The sequence below is a fragment of the Zophobas morio genome, unplaced genomic scaffold (assembly GCF_036711695.1).
Source record: "Zophobas morio isolate AGI-343-1 ecotype UQ-CSIRO unplaced genomic scaffold, CSIRO_AGI_Zmor_V1 ptg000002l, whole genome shotgun sequence".
NCBI classification, from domain to species: domain Eukaryota; kingdom Metazoa; phylum Arthropoda; class Insecta; order Coleoptera; family Tenebrionidae; genus Zophobas; species Zophobas morio.
The window spans coordinates 12628532-12645138 of record NW_026972107.1 but is presented as its reverse complement, the minus strand read 5'-3'; the positions used below and the strand labels follow the sequence as shown (position 1 = coordinate 12645138).

At 31.8% G+C, this 16607-nt stretch overlaps 1 long non-coding RNA gene across 2 annotated transcripts; it reads left to right on the top strand.

Annotated features, from left to right (window-relative positions):
- Window positions 1-1772: 1772 nt before the first annotated feature.
- On the top strand, window positions 1773-2884 carry LOC135127708 (uncharacterized). Of its 2 annotated transcripts, XR_010280268.1 has the most exons (3): window positions 1785-2039; window positions 2097-2217; window positions 2266-2884. It is a non-coding gene; the product is annotated as an uncharacterized LOC135127708 (long non-coding RNA). The 2 variants fall into 2 exon arrangements; XR_010280267.1 differs by having other exon boundaries at window positions 1773-2217.
- Window positions 2885-16607: the final 13723 nt, after the last annotated feature.

The window sequence follows — 16607 nt, the reverse complement described above, 5'->3', positions numbered from 1 at the left end:
TTTAAGCCACAAGAAAAAAAAGAACAAATTAAAGTAAAAGGAGGATAAGTGCTGGGTAATATATTCGTATTTTTCTCGCAAAATTGCCAAAATTAATTAATAATAATTTATTAATAAATGTTAATATAACCAATTAAGTTGATAAAGATTTGTGTTGTAAAACCGAAGTATTTTATTAAAAGTTGCTATAATTACCAAACTATAAAATTTTTTATAGTAGTTTTTATCATCATTCATTAATTACAGTTTAATTATATTATTATTGTTGTCTTGACGTAGTAGCGAAATCCAAAATATTCGAAATACAAAAACTTAATGGGTTAGGTAAGCTGAAAATTGATAAATTATGTTTATTTATATCATTTCTCTGTTTTTTTCGTTTAAGTTTTTACCTATTTTATCTCCACAAGACGGACTTCCAGCAAAATTTGAAAATTGATGACGTTATCTCAAAATCTTGCCGAATAAATTCTCTCCAAAATAATCAAAATATGATGAGTTTTTACTTGTGATTTATCTATTAGTAATTTTACACTGCACCAATCCAAGTTGATTTACGTGTCCTTGCAAAAATGTTGAGGGAAGTTCTGTCGAAATAACTTTCGACCAACTTTTTTTATCCTAGATCTTCAACAAAAGCAGTTATATACTGCGGGTTCTGGTTCACTTTTTGGGTAGGAACGTATGAAATCGGGTACATGCGAGGCCAGTTTCCTACTAAAAAGTCGGCCAGATTCCGCACATGCGTACGAATTTATATTTTTGCGCTAAGCAGTGATCCAGAATCCGCACTATATAACTTACAATAAATAATAAATTTGTTTAAACACGCCCAAATTTTTTTCAGTTAAAGGGATTTCAATTTTATAAAATAACATATTCTTGAACTTGTGGTTTATGAATCCGCTTTGAGCATCAAAATTTGCGTAGAAACCCAACCGTACAACAAGTTCTTATCAACGACCGAGAATATCATGATTTCGTGACTCAACTGGTCACTGTCGCACGTTCGATTCCGCCTCATGGACCTTTCTTTTTTTCTTACACTGTTACTACTGTTAACCATATTTTTATTTCTTTTAAGCGTAAGCTAAGGAAGTGTAGAAATGGAATCCATCGGACGAAATAGAATACAATAAAAGTAATCTCCCGTTTTCGTCTGTCTGTCTGTTCTCTCTGACGTCTGTGTATTCTCCGAAACTACTTGACCGATTGTTATCAAATTTTTGAACGTATATTAAGAGTATCATATATATATGGTAAAACGCTAACCAAAATTTAGTTAGTCATCCCCACAAACACTTTGATGACGTCTTTTCAAAGAATTCTATTTTAAAATGATTTGAGTATTATACAATAATATATTATTGTATTTAGAGAAAAGACGGAGAAGAGCCAGATGTTCACAAAAACATTAACACCATATATCATACTAACCACTAACTCAGGATATAACTGTCCGTGGCCATGCGGTTAAGGCGTCAGAATGCGGACCAACGGCCACAAAATCGATGCCAAATTTGGCGGGTTGTTTTTTCTTTTTTTCTCTCGCACTGTGTATTATCTATATTGGTGACGTCGTAACAAACATAATGTCGCAAAATTAAATTATATAAATTTTCAAAGAAGCAGGATTTACTGGACTGTACTTCAATGGCGAGGGAAGTTCTCTCGAAATAATCTTCTACCATTTTTTTTTGATGTTGATATATACGTAGAATAGTATATTGAAAATATGTTTTGTTTAGGTTCTTTACACTTATAAACTCAAATCCATAAGGTTGTAACCACTCCCTAGTGTAAATTTTTAAAAATTATTCAGTGTAAATCTGTCTTTTAATAACCTGGTGACATATTTGGTGACCTGTCAATATAATGTCAGTTCATTCATGTATTCGCGACACATGATTACGTTCGACTTCACTGCAATTCTTGCACTCCTGCACAGGTTATTTCATAATTATCATTGTAACTTGTCGCAATATTGTAAAAACTGATAAACAATTTTCAATAAAAACAGGATAACCTGAGTCTTCATGGTAATTATAATACAAGAGCAACGATAAATAGAAACGTGTTTTATCTTTCATCTGTAGAAAGAATGCCACCTGCTGTAATTTAGACTTGCAGTCGATACGTTTACGAATTACGATAAAATGAACCCAAAAATATTGTGGTCACGAATGAAATCAAATATTGGGCTGGTAAAAAAACAAGGTGAATTGATTTATTTATTGTTGCTGCTTCATAAAAATTACTTTACAGATGGGGAATAACTGAGATATTCAGAATTTGTTTAAATTATTGTACATGAGTATACGTGATAATTATATGTGTGGCTAACTATGACTCGAAGGATCAGCTCTCTCGACTGAAATGATCAATCTCGCGAGCAACACCAAAATTGTCTATAATGGGTAGATCACCTTAATTAGTTGCAATGGATGACCAATTTTTCATCAAAAAAATGGGACACCAACAAGTCTTTAATGTTATGTTTAATAACTCTAATATTTGGTACTACTTATTATTTACAAAATGTACAAGGGATTTGGTTGAAGGCGATAGGTCTGGCTATGCTCCTCCGTCCTGACGATTTTAGTGGTAATAATGAACAAAATGTAACTTCACAAAATTCAGAGGCTAAAATAATAGGTATGTTGAAAATAATTTGACGGCTTATTTAAACTTACTGTTACAGGAGTGGTTAGAAACATTGGGAACACATAGACCAAATAACCAAAAAGCAATTATTTTTCTGTTGTTAACTTTCTTAAATCTGAATCCCATGGATTTTAATACTCAACGTAAAGTATTTAAACTTGCTGTATATTCTGGATGTTCTTTCGCAAAAATAAACAAATCCTGAAGAGTAAAAAACTCATTTTTTTTGTTTTTGTCAAATATACGGTAGGTTAGATCTTCTTTAAATTCCAAATTTGAATACCACTGCGATTTTTGTTTTGGTTTCCACTTTGCTTCTTGTAACGGTTCTCCAGATTGGTGTTGGGTTATAATTTTGTGGGCTTGACATCGAGAACACTATGGAAAGGATAGGAATTAATGATAAGTTTACAGGGAAAGTATGCAGTGCTTGAATTTAATGAGGGACATTTAGTTGTATTGTGTAGGCAGAGCTGTTCAAAGTACTCAAAAAAAGTACTTGAAGTACCAAGTACAAAGTACTACTTGAAATAGTGTTCAAGTAAAGTACCAAGTACTTACTTTCAGCAAGAGTATTTCAAGTATCAAGTACTCTTCAGATGTACTTGAAGTACAAGCCAAGTACATTACTTCAAGTACTTACGATTACTTGAAGTACTGGAGGTATACTTCAAGTACTTACAAATACTTGAAGTACTGAAAATGCTTCAAGTACTTTCTAATTATTTGAAATACTGTAGAATTAGATAACTTTTCCTGTTTTTTTAAAAAAGCTTAATATATTTTAGAACTGAATTTTTTAATATTCAGAATTTAAGTATACAATAATACATATTTCGCCACATAAAAAATTGCATAAGCATCAACTTAAATGCAGAATGGTAGCTCACTTATTAATAATACTATGTTATTTATAAACAATATTCTTTTGAAATACTTTTACATCTTTCTGTTGACACAATGCCTTCGACAAAATTAACGTCTATTTCTAATTTAAAATTTAAAATAAAATTCAGGACGGCGTTGTCTATGTATCCTTGCTATTAATTTATAACAAAAACATCGGCGCTGTATGGTATTTTCTCAGGCTTCTGTTGCCTTTTTTTAATATTTTGAATTTTGGTTCACCACCAAAACGTTCTGATTTTTTAATAAAGTTGTGTTAAAAATAATGAATTTTATGAACCGGTTCCGTGTTTAAGTTTGTGGGTAGTTTACAGCACCCTTAATCATTACCCATTGTGAAAGTGCACAGGGCCTGATTTGTGAAACTGAAATTTTTCAGAAAAAAAATTTAAGAGCAGTGCGATACATATACATGCTCATGACATAAAAATGTTTAAGTCACTATGTTGCATTTTCAAAAAAAAACGTATGAACTTTTTAAATAAAAAATAAAATGCCTAAAACGAGAGTCCATTTTCAGCGAAAACTGTAACTCTTGAAAAATATCAAGGTGATCAAAGTGATTAGTCGTTTTTTACTTTTGCGGTTACCAAAAATGCTGAGAATTTTCTTGGAATGAATGCCCCATATTCCTGAATATATCTGTCTACCACTTACGTATTTACTATACTAAAAATTATTAAATTAACCTAAATACTACAGTGACTAAATAGTAAACACTAATCACTACAATGTTTGTCTAACTAAGTATGTAACTTTACACTGACAAATCACAAATAATAGGTTCGTAATGCTGTTCCGTCCATTTATACAAAATTTTGTTCCTCTAATGCCACAATACTTTCATAATTTTCCTTTACATTTTCGATTGACTTATTTTTTATTTTTACCTGAAAACCCAAAGATGACATTAGTAACTGATAACTACAATGACTTCAGGGAATGCCTAACAACGGCTTTTGCGAAAATTCAGGTAAATATGTACTAAATTTATTATTGTTAAAATATTTCGTAGGGGTGTATTTATCTAGGCAATTATACTAACTAATCGCGAATTTCATTAACTTTGTATTTTTTTATAATGTGAATATGTATTTTGTTCCATTTACGGAAGCGGCCACTGACCCTTTTGGGTATCTTTACCTGTTATTGTAAATACAAATGTAAATTCAGTACTTCTGTAACCGTCCTGTATTTAAACATCGAAACCGAACGCTGTCTATTATTTCGTACATAACAAAACAAAGGTCCTTCGAACAATATCAAAGTACAATTCGGTACTCATCAAAACCATACAATCATGGTCGTATCAACTGGATTACAAAAAAAAACATTGGTACTACGAACCGAGTTGCACAAAACATATTTGATTTTGAACAATATTGGGTTTATGTAATAAGCGATGCAATGTAATACGTAAAGTTGTTGTACGGTAATAAATAAAATCCGCACAGGAAAGATAAATGACACTAATTAGTGTGACTTTTAAAATCATTGTTTTTCTGCATTACGTCTTTTTAAATTGTTGATGTTCAAATAATTCATACAATTTAACAGATTATTTGAAACTGTAATGTGAGAAAATATAAGTAGTAATAACAAACTAAGTTTATATGGCTGAACCATGTATAAACAAAAAAAGAAAATTTGGTAAAAAACGAGTGTCTAACATGATAAAGAAAATTAAACTGCAAAATATTTAACATAAAATTGTGTTTAAATTCTACGAGGAAGAGGCGAATATGAAAGTCTGTACCTGCCATCAGCTATTGCTATTATAATAATAATAGGGATAATCCCCTGCCGAGTTCTCCGCCCTGACCAGGCTTCTTACCGACAAATACACGACGGGGTTAAGAAACTAATGAAAGAATAAATATCTTTTTGAACGAGTACTGAATCATTTCTCAAATATATATTTTCAAATCCGATCTTGCACTTTAGCAGGTACGTCAACAAACCCGATTCCCTTTGGAACTACCCGCAAAGTTAAGTTCCAAACCAAAATACAAAAAAGACAAATTTCGTATATTCACAACTTTACATCGCTGAAAATTTTACACAGATCTTCGACCCTTCTGCTGTCGCCATCCACTCTCAAATGACATATTTATGACATTAATTTTCTTACCTACCTATCTATCGGCATTATGCAAGTACCTATGAAATGTATGTCATATTGTGGATAAGATATCCACAATCACAGATCAAAATATAACCTCACAGGAAACAAACACGATTTTACTATAAAAATACATCTAATCAAATAATTGAATTAATAACTTCAAGTATTTAACAGACCCTATTTTGAGATGTGAAAACTTCGTAAAATAGAGACTAAAGTATTTGAAATTTCCACTTTCATACTTCAAGTAATTCAAAAGTATTTAAAATACTGAGTGAAGTACTTGGAGTAAAGTACTTGGCAAAATCAAGTACTAAACTCAAGTACATTTTAGAAATAGTCCAAGTACCAAGTACCAAGTACCTAAATATAAAAATACTTCAAGTAAAGTACTTGAAGTACTTAAAGTACTTGAAGTATTACTTCAAGTACTTTTACTTGAAGTACTGAACAGCTCTGTGTGTAGGATATAAAGAGTGGGTATAAAACTTGAAAAGACAATGTTGTACTAAAAAGCGAGATATACACTTTCAACTTGAGATAGTTAAAACTAAAAGTCCTTCGACATACCACCATGTTGTAATAACATGAAAAAAGTTCCGAATGTCGATACGTTACTCTCATAGTATAGTACTCTCTTTCCATGGTATAAGAATAACTACATACTGAAAAGATTTTTACAAGCTTGAATTCAAGTTCTCGGGAGGATGCTTGGGGATAAGCAAGTTTCAATTCATTGTGGCAGTTGGCAAGTGCCATTTTCATCTGCTTATTTACCACAATATGCCGTGTCGGTACCATTTTTCAATGGTATGGTTTAATAACAAACTGTGAGATATTTAAATAAAACTCTCTCGTGCGTAATTGTCAAATTTTGACATATGCGCCGCTACCAATCTGTTCATGTGAAAAACACCATTGGCTGTAATGCCAACCTTACAATTTAACGAGTGGTTACAACCTTATGGATTTAACTGTATCCCAGTAAACACAGTTGTGATGTTGACGTGACAGGTACGTACTCACAAAAGAACAATAAGTACATCGCATGATTATGTCTTAACGATATACCTGTAACGTAAGCTATATAACATCACAATGGAGTACTCATGCTATGTAACCAACACGTAATCTTGACTACATTTATTAGATATCTCATGATTATGTAGCAGCGATATAGCTTGCATATAAGCATTCAAACATCACACTGTGGTACTCCTGTTATGTAACTAACACCTAATGTTAACTGCATTTACTAGATATCTCATTATTGTGTCGCAGCGATATAGTTGACAGGTAAGCCTTGTAACATCACAATGGAGTACTACGGTTATGTAACCAATAAGTAATGTTAACTGTAGTTACTAGATATCTGATTAACATATATACATGCTTCGGAATGTTTTATTTTTATTAGTTAATTATGTAAAGTGTTTTTCAGTTCATTTTACAAAGTGGCATGTTAAATCGAAAATTAACGTTTTTGACAGGGCAACAACAAAAAACATTTAAAAACATACATATCGAGTATTATATAGCTCTATTTTATATTTATTATTTATGTTTGTGTTGCAAGTAAATAGTATATTCATAAACAAAAGATGCTGAGTCTTAAAAAAAGAAATTTCTTCCCTGTCTTAAATCTTACACAAGCGAGATGACGCCAATAGTGAGTTGCTCTTAATTTTTTTTTTTTCATATTATATTTCCTGTAATTATATTTATTTATAATTTTATTTTTATATGTCCATAACGACCTGCGCTTTATAAAACAGAACAAGAGACTTAATGCACATAGTTTATGATCAGAATTAAAAAATGTCCCATCTACCAGGTAATACGAATTAAGACTAGTAATGGGACATTATTTTTTAACCTCTGCGTATGCGTCACTGCCAAAAAGGAACAATTATACATATACAGAATTTTGAAATGAGCTCGAAAAATAAAATGATATATTTCATTATTTTATTAATTCTAATGCGAAATATGTTGATCGGCAACAAACGCAACAAAAAGAAAAAAATCGAAATTAAAAAACTAATCTATTTCAAGGTCAGCGATATCGTTCTTAAATAAAAATGAATTAAATAATTTCTTCACTTTGATCGTAAGGAAAATAAATAATAATTTGAATACGAAACAATAATTGATCATCGAGTTTTGTGTATTGACTTTCGCACTCAGTTATAGGTATATCTGTTTAACATTACATTGGAAAAATCTAAACTTTTGAAAATTTAATCTTGGGCTCTAAAATAAACTGGTAATGTATAATGTATAATTAATTGAGTATTTTCATGGTTGATCTTTAAATTATTATTTATTCAAAAAATTCACTTAATTTCATATCCAATATGTAACTAACTGAAAACTGATAATAAAGCGGCAGATATGACGAAATAGTGTAGACTTTTTTTAATGTCGGTAATAGAGTGTATGTATAATAACTAGAGAGCGGAAAATATGCAGCAAAATTTTGGGAAATATGATCATATGACATGCATCAAATTTATGCAAATATGCAATAACTTTCTTAATATATGCAGAGATATGCAGTTGTACATGCTCCAAAAATTAAAAAAAGCGTAATAACCGAACTAAATTTATTTACAAATTGCAAAAACACCTTAGCTTTTATTACAAAAAAATACATAAATCACATTGCAAAATGTTTAATTAGATCTCACTGACAAATAAATGACATTTTTTAAGATCATATTCTTATACTCAAAAATAAATATAGGTAAACAGAACGAATTAAAAAGTAGTAGTAATCGACTATTTAATTACTATTTTGGTAACAATATATTTTTAAATATTTTTCGAAATATTCTAACAAAAATTTTTCCGGTGATTCTAAAGTATGTATTTATAATTAGAAAAACTGCGTACTGCGTCCACAGATGTAAAAATACTTATCGGATTAGAGCAGGCACAACAAAACACAGTTCCTTCTTGAAGACTAAGTCCAGGAAAAGGTTTAATTCATAAATTAATTTCAGTTATCTACATATTGACACACATCTCTATCGCTTTAAATACTTAAATGCAAACTCACGATGAAAAATAATAGGATAACGTCCCTTCGACCACCATAAAATATATCATTAATACACTTAAGTAACGAACAAAAATATTGAAATGAATGGTATTTCCAAAAGTAATTAGGAGCCGAATTTACCTGGAAGGATGGCTTAACACCCAAACTACTATAAAACCCAAACCTTTCCCAGTTATTTGAAGCTCAGGACAATATTTGCAATATGATTCATGAAATTTCGTTTTTCTAGAAAAATGCCGATCGAATGGCATTTTTTTTTTCAAAGTAGCACAAAAATTGATAAAAATGCAAAATATGCACCCGTTACGTGAAATATGCAGCCGAAGGCAAATATATGCAAATATGCAATTTTTTTTTATAGCTGTATTCATTTTTAATTAGCATGATTCGTTCACATATTAATAGAGAGCGGATTTCTGTCGGGCTAGACAGATCGAATGGCATTTTTTTTTTCAAAGTAGCACAAAAATTGATAAAAATGCAAAATATGCACCCGTTACGTGAAATATGCAGCCGAAGGCAAATATATGCAAATATGCAATTTTTTTTTATAGCTGTATTCATTTTTAATTAGCATGATTCGTTCACATATTAATAGAGAGCGGATTTCTGTCGGGCTAGACAAGGCCAAACTCGGTACGGCTCGTACGGGATGGGATTCATTGCAGTTACCGGCTGCACTTCGTTTATTTGAGATTAGAATAACGCTGCTTCGTTGCACTCTGCTGTTAATTCCAGTTCTCATTTACTTAGCCGTTTGATTAATAAATTGTTAATTGTATTTATGGAATAAAGTGACAATTAAATTCAGTGATTACCTATCACCCGCTACTGAGTCCCGGCGATGCAGCGCGTCCCCACCTATAATCGTGACGTAGCCCGACAGAAATCCGCTGTCTACATATTAAATATCAAGACTTATATACAAAAAATAACGGATATGCAAATTTCATAAAATCCGCTCTCTAATAATAACCAAATACATCGGGTATGTTTCTGTTGTTGTCTTCGTTCGACACCACTGTATTTACAGTATTTAAGCAGGTATACGTTTCCGCCCCTAAAATCCCACGTACGGCATCCTTTGCCCACGTAAATACAGTACCTGGAATGAAAACAGAAACAGAAATAGTTTTACAACACCTTATCAAAATTTAAATAAACCACTATGGTATTATTTGAAATTTATTGTTAAAGATTATATGGTCAATTAGATGTGGGTCGTCGTATTCTTTAAAAAGTGACCTTCGTCAGTGAGTTCGTAATGCTTAATTAATAATTATATTCAGAGCGAAAAATACAACGGCTTTATTAGAAATACACCAAAGACAAGTTTTTTTCATTGTAATAATTTCTAAGAATTATTTCTGTAAACTTGTCCACTTGAAATGTTATTTTGTAAGTACCTGCTTGGCAAATTATAAATAGAACATCTGTAAGGTGACCAGATTTCAAAAGTCCGAAATCGGAACATTAGTTTCCATTTCCATCGTAATCTGATATATAACTGCTTTAAAAATTTTTAGGTGTAATATACTAATAGTACTGACATCTGCTGACATTTAAAACAGTGCTGACAACCGTATCGATACAAGTTTTGTTCGCAATTTTTCACAAAATAAAATTACCATTCATGAAAATTAGTGATTTATCCGAGGATTTATCTTTATTCTTATCAGATTTATAGAAATCGGAACATTCACGGAACGAATGTTTTAATCGGAACATTTATTGGACGAAATTGGTAATATAGGGAAGACCCAACGACACAAACAAAGCCATAAAAATTCTTTGCCCATTGTCCCTGAAACGGGACAAGGTTTTGAAGAGTTCATTCGTCGAATTTTGATTTTATAAAGACGTTTATAAAGCGATGATGGGTAGCAAAAAAACTAGAGAGTGGTTAATTTTGATTTTATTAAATTTATTTTATCTAATGAAAAAATAACGCTCAACTTCTGCATTTACTATCCACCAGATGTTTGGGGGGTGCAGTCGGACCTTTGTTGGTTTGGTTTGTCTATGAGTCGGACGATCCCTTTTTTCCGTATTTATGGTTATTGCACTTCACACTCACAGTGAAGCTGTCGAATTCCATTTAGCCATTTGGTTCACAACCACCGAACCTTTCTCGTGAATCCGTAACTCACTTCATTTTTAATGCAGTTTTGTGAAATTGTGCCATTCAGTGTGGGTTGAATTTACACTAGGTAAGTTAATATAATTCTAATGAAGTAATCATTTTAATTTTTACATGCTTCTGTTGTTTTTGATAACTGTACGTAAATAACAACAACAGTTTTTTCAGACAAGCTGGAAATACCACCATTAATCACTGACGATACTCCCGCTGATTTTGATGAACTTACGGTGATTGTTTTTGAAAGTGAGGCGCTTTGCCATAACATGTTGCAAAGGTATGTTACTGCAATTTTTTATGAACTAGGTGCTAATGAACATAATTTTACTCTAGACTTGAAACAAATACAAAAAATATGTGCGAAACAAAAGAAATTCTAAAGGAAACGAGTGAACAAATCTCCAATATGAAAACGTCATCAAATGTGACAAATCAAAAAGAAAACAGTAATAGAAGATATGCCGCCAAGACCATAGGTAAACAAATTTTGAGGAATTGGAAGATTATCTCTGCCTACTACAACAAGCAGGTTTCTTTGTAAGTTAAAAAAATACAATTAGTCCAGTCAAATTAGCGATCAACCTCGGAATGAGAGATAATAAGCTGAATTTTCATATATACCTTCATTTTAGCGTTCTAAAAGTTGTCTCAAAAGTCTCATAAAATCTCGTGTCTGCGTCGTAAGTTATTGAAGGTTAAAGGTCAAGAAAAACATTATTTTGCGATTATCTCGGTTTCTATTGCTCTAATGATGTTAACACCTATTATCATAATTGTAGACCACAAAATTTGGGACAAATTTTATTTGAAACATTTTTTGATACACTTAATCGTTTTTGAGATAGAGGGCAGTGGGCGCGCAGCGTTCATCCATACATACTGTAATGCAATCAACCGTGAATATCTGTGAATACTACCTTGAATTTTGAAAAATTTTTATTATTTATCAGTTAATACATTGCATTTAATAACATTTTGCATATTTTCAATACATTTATTTAATGATACTTACCTACTTTGTGTAATTAAAAACTCTTTAAATGACATATTTATTGTAGGTATATCTTAGGTTAGATTATTATATATCTTAAAGTTATATTAATGTTTTTAAAGTAAATTTTAAGGAAGTAAAATGAGTTAATATATTTTAATTTTATCTTTATTCAGCAGCTGTACATTTCTTACGATTGAAATTGAATTGCAGTGAAAATCTATAAATTTTTAATAATTTAAAGAACAAAAGTATCAATTTTCTTCTTCTTCACCGTCATCTTCTGGACGTTCGGGAATTTCTATTTCATCGTCGTCATCTTCGGTGCCCTGAATTGTTGTTTCCAGACCTTCCAGTTATAATCATGATAGAAAAATAAGTATTTAAAAACTTACACATTTTAAAGATATAAATAAATTGAGATATACAATAAATATTTCATTAAATGAGTTTTTAATTACACAAAGTAGGTAAGTATTATTCTATGAATATATTGAAAATATGTAAAATGTTATTAAATACAATGTATTAATTGATTAATAATTCAAATTATTCAAAATTCAAGGTAGTATTCACAGATATTCACGGTTGATTGCATTACAGTACGTATGGTCGAGCGCTGCGCGCTCACTGTCCTCTATCTCAAAAACGATTGAGCGCATGAAAAAATATTTCAAATAAAATTTGTCCCAAATTTTGTGCTCTACGATTATGATAATAATTGTTAACATCATTGGAGCAATAGAAACTGAGATAATTGCAAAAAACTGTTTCTTGACCTTTGACCTTGAATAACTTACGACGCAGACACGAGATTTTATGAGACTTTTGAGACAACTTTTAGAACGCCAAAATTAAGGCGTATACAAAAATTCAGCTTATTGTCTCTCATTCCGAGGTTGATCCCTTTTTTATGCTAAAATGACTGGACTAAATATATTTATATGTACTTACATATAACATAATTTTGTATATTATATACAGGTAGATGCCTGTAATACTATAACACTTTTTAGGAACCTACTAAACATGACACATTTCGCTTAACACGTTACATACATAGTGGGTTGCAGAAAAGTCTTATAGTGAAGCACCCTGTATGTTATACATACGCGGTGACTTCCAAATAGATTCGGAAAAAAAAATCCTTTAATTGTCACACGGATTCAAAGTAATTAAATTGCTGCTCCAGTTTCATGAAACAAATACGGAACATCTTGTTAAATGTAAATGATGCGGCAAATTCAGTTTCCATTGTGACTAAATTTTTTCTTTATTTTTGCTGTGTGTTGTTTAGATGAAAACAAATGGCACTGAATGAGGTGTAGATCTTGATATTTTTTCCCCTGAATTAGGACTAGATAAAAGAAATTACTTAAAATTTTCTCTACTTCGTGCTGTTGTGATTTTATTTTCCGAACTTATTTCAGAGTCACTAGATATATAGGTATACACATAAAAATATTTTCTTCTTTTCTTATTTCAGGAACTGCTATTGTCCCAGATAGGTGGTAATGGGAAAAAGAACAATGTGGGGCGTATATTAAAAAAAAAAAAAAAAACAGCGAATTTGCTGTAGCTTGTTTGTTCGGTAGGAAAATTCCAAAATGGCTGGGACAAAAACAATGAATATTATGAAAGGTATTTTTTTTTGCAATAAATATAATTATTATAATTTTTTTTTTTTGAAGAAATTACAATGAAGACCCATTCCGCAATAGAAAAAGAAGTAGAACAACGCTGCTCGAGTGGTTACGGCATTCTAGTCAACGCTTGAAGAAAGAAAAAACAACGACAGTTTATAGTTTCTGTGTCTTTTTTTAAGTGTAAATTATATTGTATTATTTTCGAATTAGGAAATCATATATATATATATTTATTTATTTATATTATGAATTTATATTAATTTTTGTATTTTATTACTTATTACATATTATATTTTTTCAAACATTGAATAAAATAATAACAATTTACTGTAAGCTCTAAATTTTACTCTCCATGTCCATATCCCTAAATGGTAACTAGACTTTCTGAAATGCCTATTCATATCGCATAGATCATGTTAATAAAATATACTGAGAGTCATATGTTTGCGATGTTGCGATATATACGTAACGTCTATGTCCATTTAATACGTTATATTGGCGTTTAAAATAAAACGTAACAGATGCATCAAAATATAGAGAATCTAGCGACATACTAACACAACGTTATGATGATGTACCAGCGAGCACGTCTCTAGTCTGAAACAGTGTGGATGTCACCAGTATGTTACAAGCATGGGTCACTGTTGATTACATTACATAGGACAGGGAAAGCAAATGTACGCAGTTTGGGATGTAACAGCTAACAAGATCGTAGACAGAGTTAAGTGGCATTAACATCGCTACAACGTAACTGTGTTTACTGGGATGTATGTACACGTAGATTTATTTACTTTTTATCTGCTATTATTGTATAATCTAATTTTTAGTATTACTATTATTAAGGAACAAAGAAGGTTACGAAAATTTTTGGAAAAACCACACAAACAAGAAAGTGACTGAAACTTTCTCGAAGTATGTTCGCGATTTCATAATTTGATAAGCAGAAATTTATGTTTTTCTGACCGGACCTAACCTGAGTGAAATTCTTAAGATTTTTTACTTGTCTGTACCATTTTGCTTAGTGTTATGGCTAGATTCGAGTTCTGTTTAGCTGAAACCTATGTAAAGTTTGACGAAAGACATAGTGCGTTTACGATTACGATTGCACAGACAGATAGGTAGGTGTTTTTAGTAGTTATTCGTACAGTAGGAGAAGGTATTCCTAGGCAAATAGATTTATTGACGAGTTGCGTAGCAATTAAGCCATAACGGCCCTATATCTTTCGTCGAACTGTACCACAGTTGTCTCAAATAAGATCATGATCAATCTGAATAACAGCACAGTTTCTACAACACCCTTGGCTATGGAAATCAAAATGTAAACGATGAAAATAATTCTTTGGTATGTAAATGCAAAAATTACGATGCAATAAGATGCTGCCCACAACGTCTCTTTTGCATGCTGTTGCAGAGGAGTGAAATTGATTAAGCTATTTCAAAATAAAGAATCAAATACGGAATGTATACACAAACAATATATTTATGTTTGGAGTCAGAGTACCAGTCACTTAATTATTCCAAAAAGAAAATTTAACCAAAAAAACTGATACACTTGAACATGTTAAACCGGTGGCGGTGATGCCATATAGTTACAATATTACAATGTTGAAATCGACGTCAAAATTTGATGGTATTTTGCTAGTTTTCGTGTCATTTTTATATAAAAAATCAAATTTTTTGCCCTGTGTTATATAATTTCATTAATTTCGAATCGATGGGATTGTGGGCACCTGTTTAATTGGAGCTTTTGTGTTGGCCGAGTCGGTTTCACTTAGAAATGCGCAGTTAATAAGCCAGACGTCGCGAAGAAGTATGTCGATTATACTTGACGCTGACAAAAAGCCACTTTTGAGACAATAAGAGCGACGTGCTAAACATTCATATGCGGTTGGGGCTTTAGCCTCGGCACCTAATTAAAAACACTGTCTGTGTTAAACGCGACGTGATTGCGATGGCTTTTTCTGGGACGGCAATCTGCAGCGAATTGTTGCGATATTGTGCATGGTAAGCGCAAAAATCAAACAATTCTATCGAGTTCGCATTAACGCAGAGAGCAATGACATCATGTGTTATGCTCGCAGAGCTACTGACAAAAGCAATGACTTATTTGCTATTGACGTCGACAGGTATGGACTGATCGAGTCATAGTTGTCCGTGCCAGCGCTGATCGGCCTTTAAAGAGTCAATTTCGAGCGAAAAATGCAGGGCGGTTTCTGGACGTCATCGTAGATAAAACGAACAATGATGACCATTTATGTGAGTTCCAGCTGCTGTCGACTTGTATAACACATTGTAATTATCATTACCTACACTTTATTTGTCTCTGCTGATTTGCTCGGTATTAGGTTGAACACAAAGATGGCTGGTACTGAGTAGTGACGGGGAAAAACGACTTATCATTATCGTTGATTTGATAATTTTATGAAAAAACGAGTCGTCGTTGCGATTAGATTCTAAAATGTAACGAGGCGTTTATTTCTTAAAATTCTCGTCGAGCTAAAAATTATCCCGGGATATTATTATTCGATATTATCGTTGTGATAATTGCAATCTACCGCATTTATCAAGTAATCAAGCAATCATGGTCTTTTTCTCTTCAGGTAACTCATGCGTACAATGATTGTTGCTAATGTAGAGGTATAGAAGATAACTGGTTTTAGCTCCCTAATCTATAATTATCACACATGAAGAGATTATGACCGATGCCATTCCTAGTGGAAAGAATGGAGCTCAAGGTTGTGTAATTTTTTCCGTAATTTATCGCCTTTTTACCCAGTTAAGCCGTACCAACTCATTGCATATTCATTATCTCGAGCCGAGTTATAACTGAATTACTGAATGAATGAAAATAACGGCGTTCGGGAATATTAAAAATATTGAGCTTCTGTGTGGTGTTTACGAATTCACTAGCCTCCTCGTAGCACATTCATTGTCCCATTTATAAATTGAATTTTTGTCAGAGAATATTAAACGGGTTTGGTATTTTTAACCCATTCAGTCTAACTCCGGTGTATAAAATCGGATACAATTAAATTTGAATTTTTCAAGAACGATTAGGTATGTTTCAAATT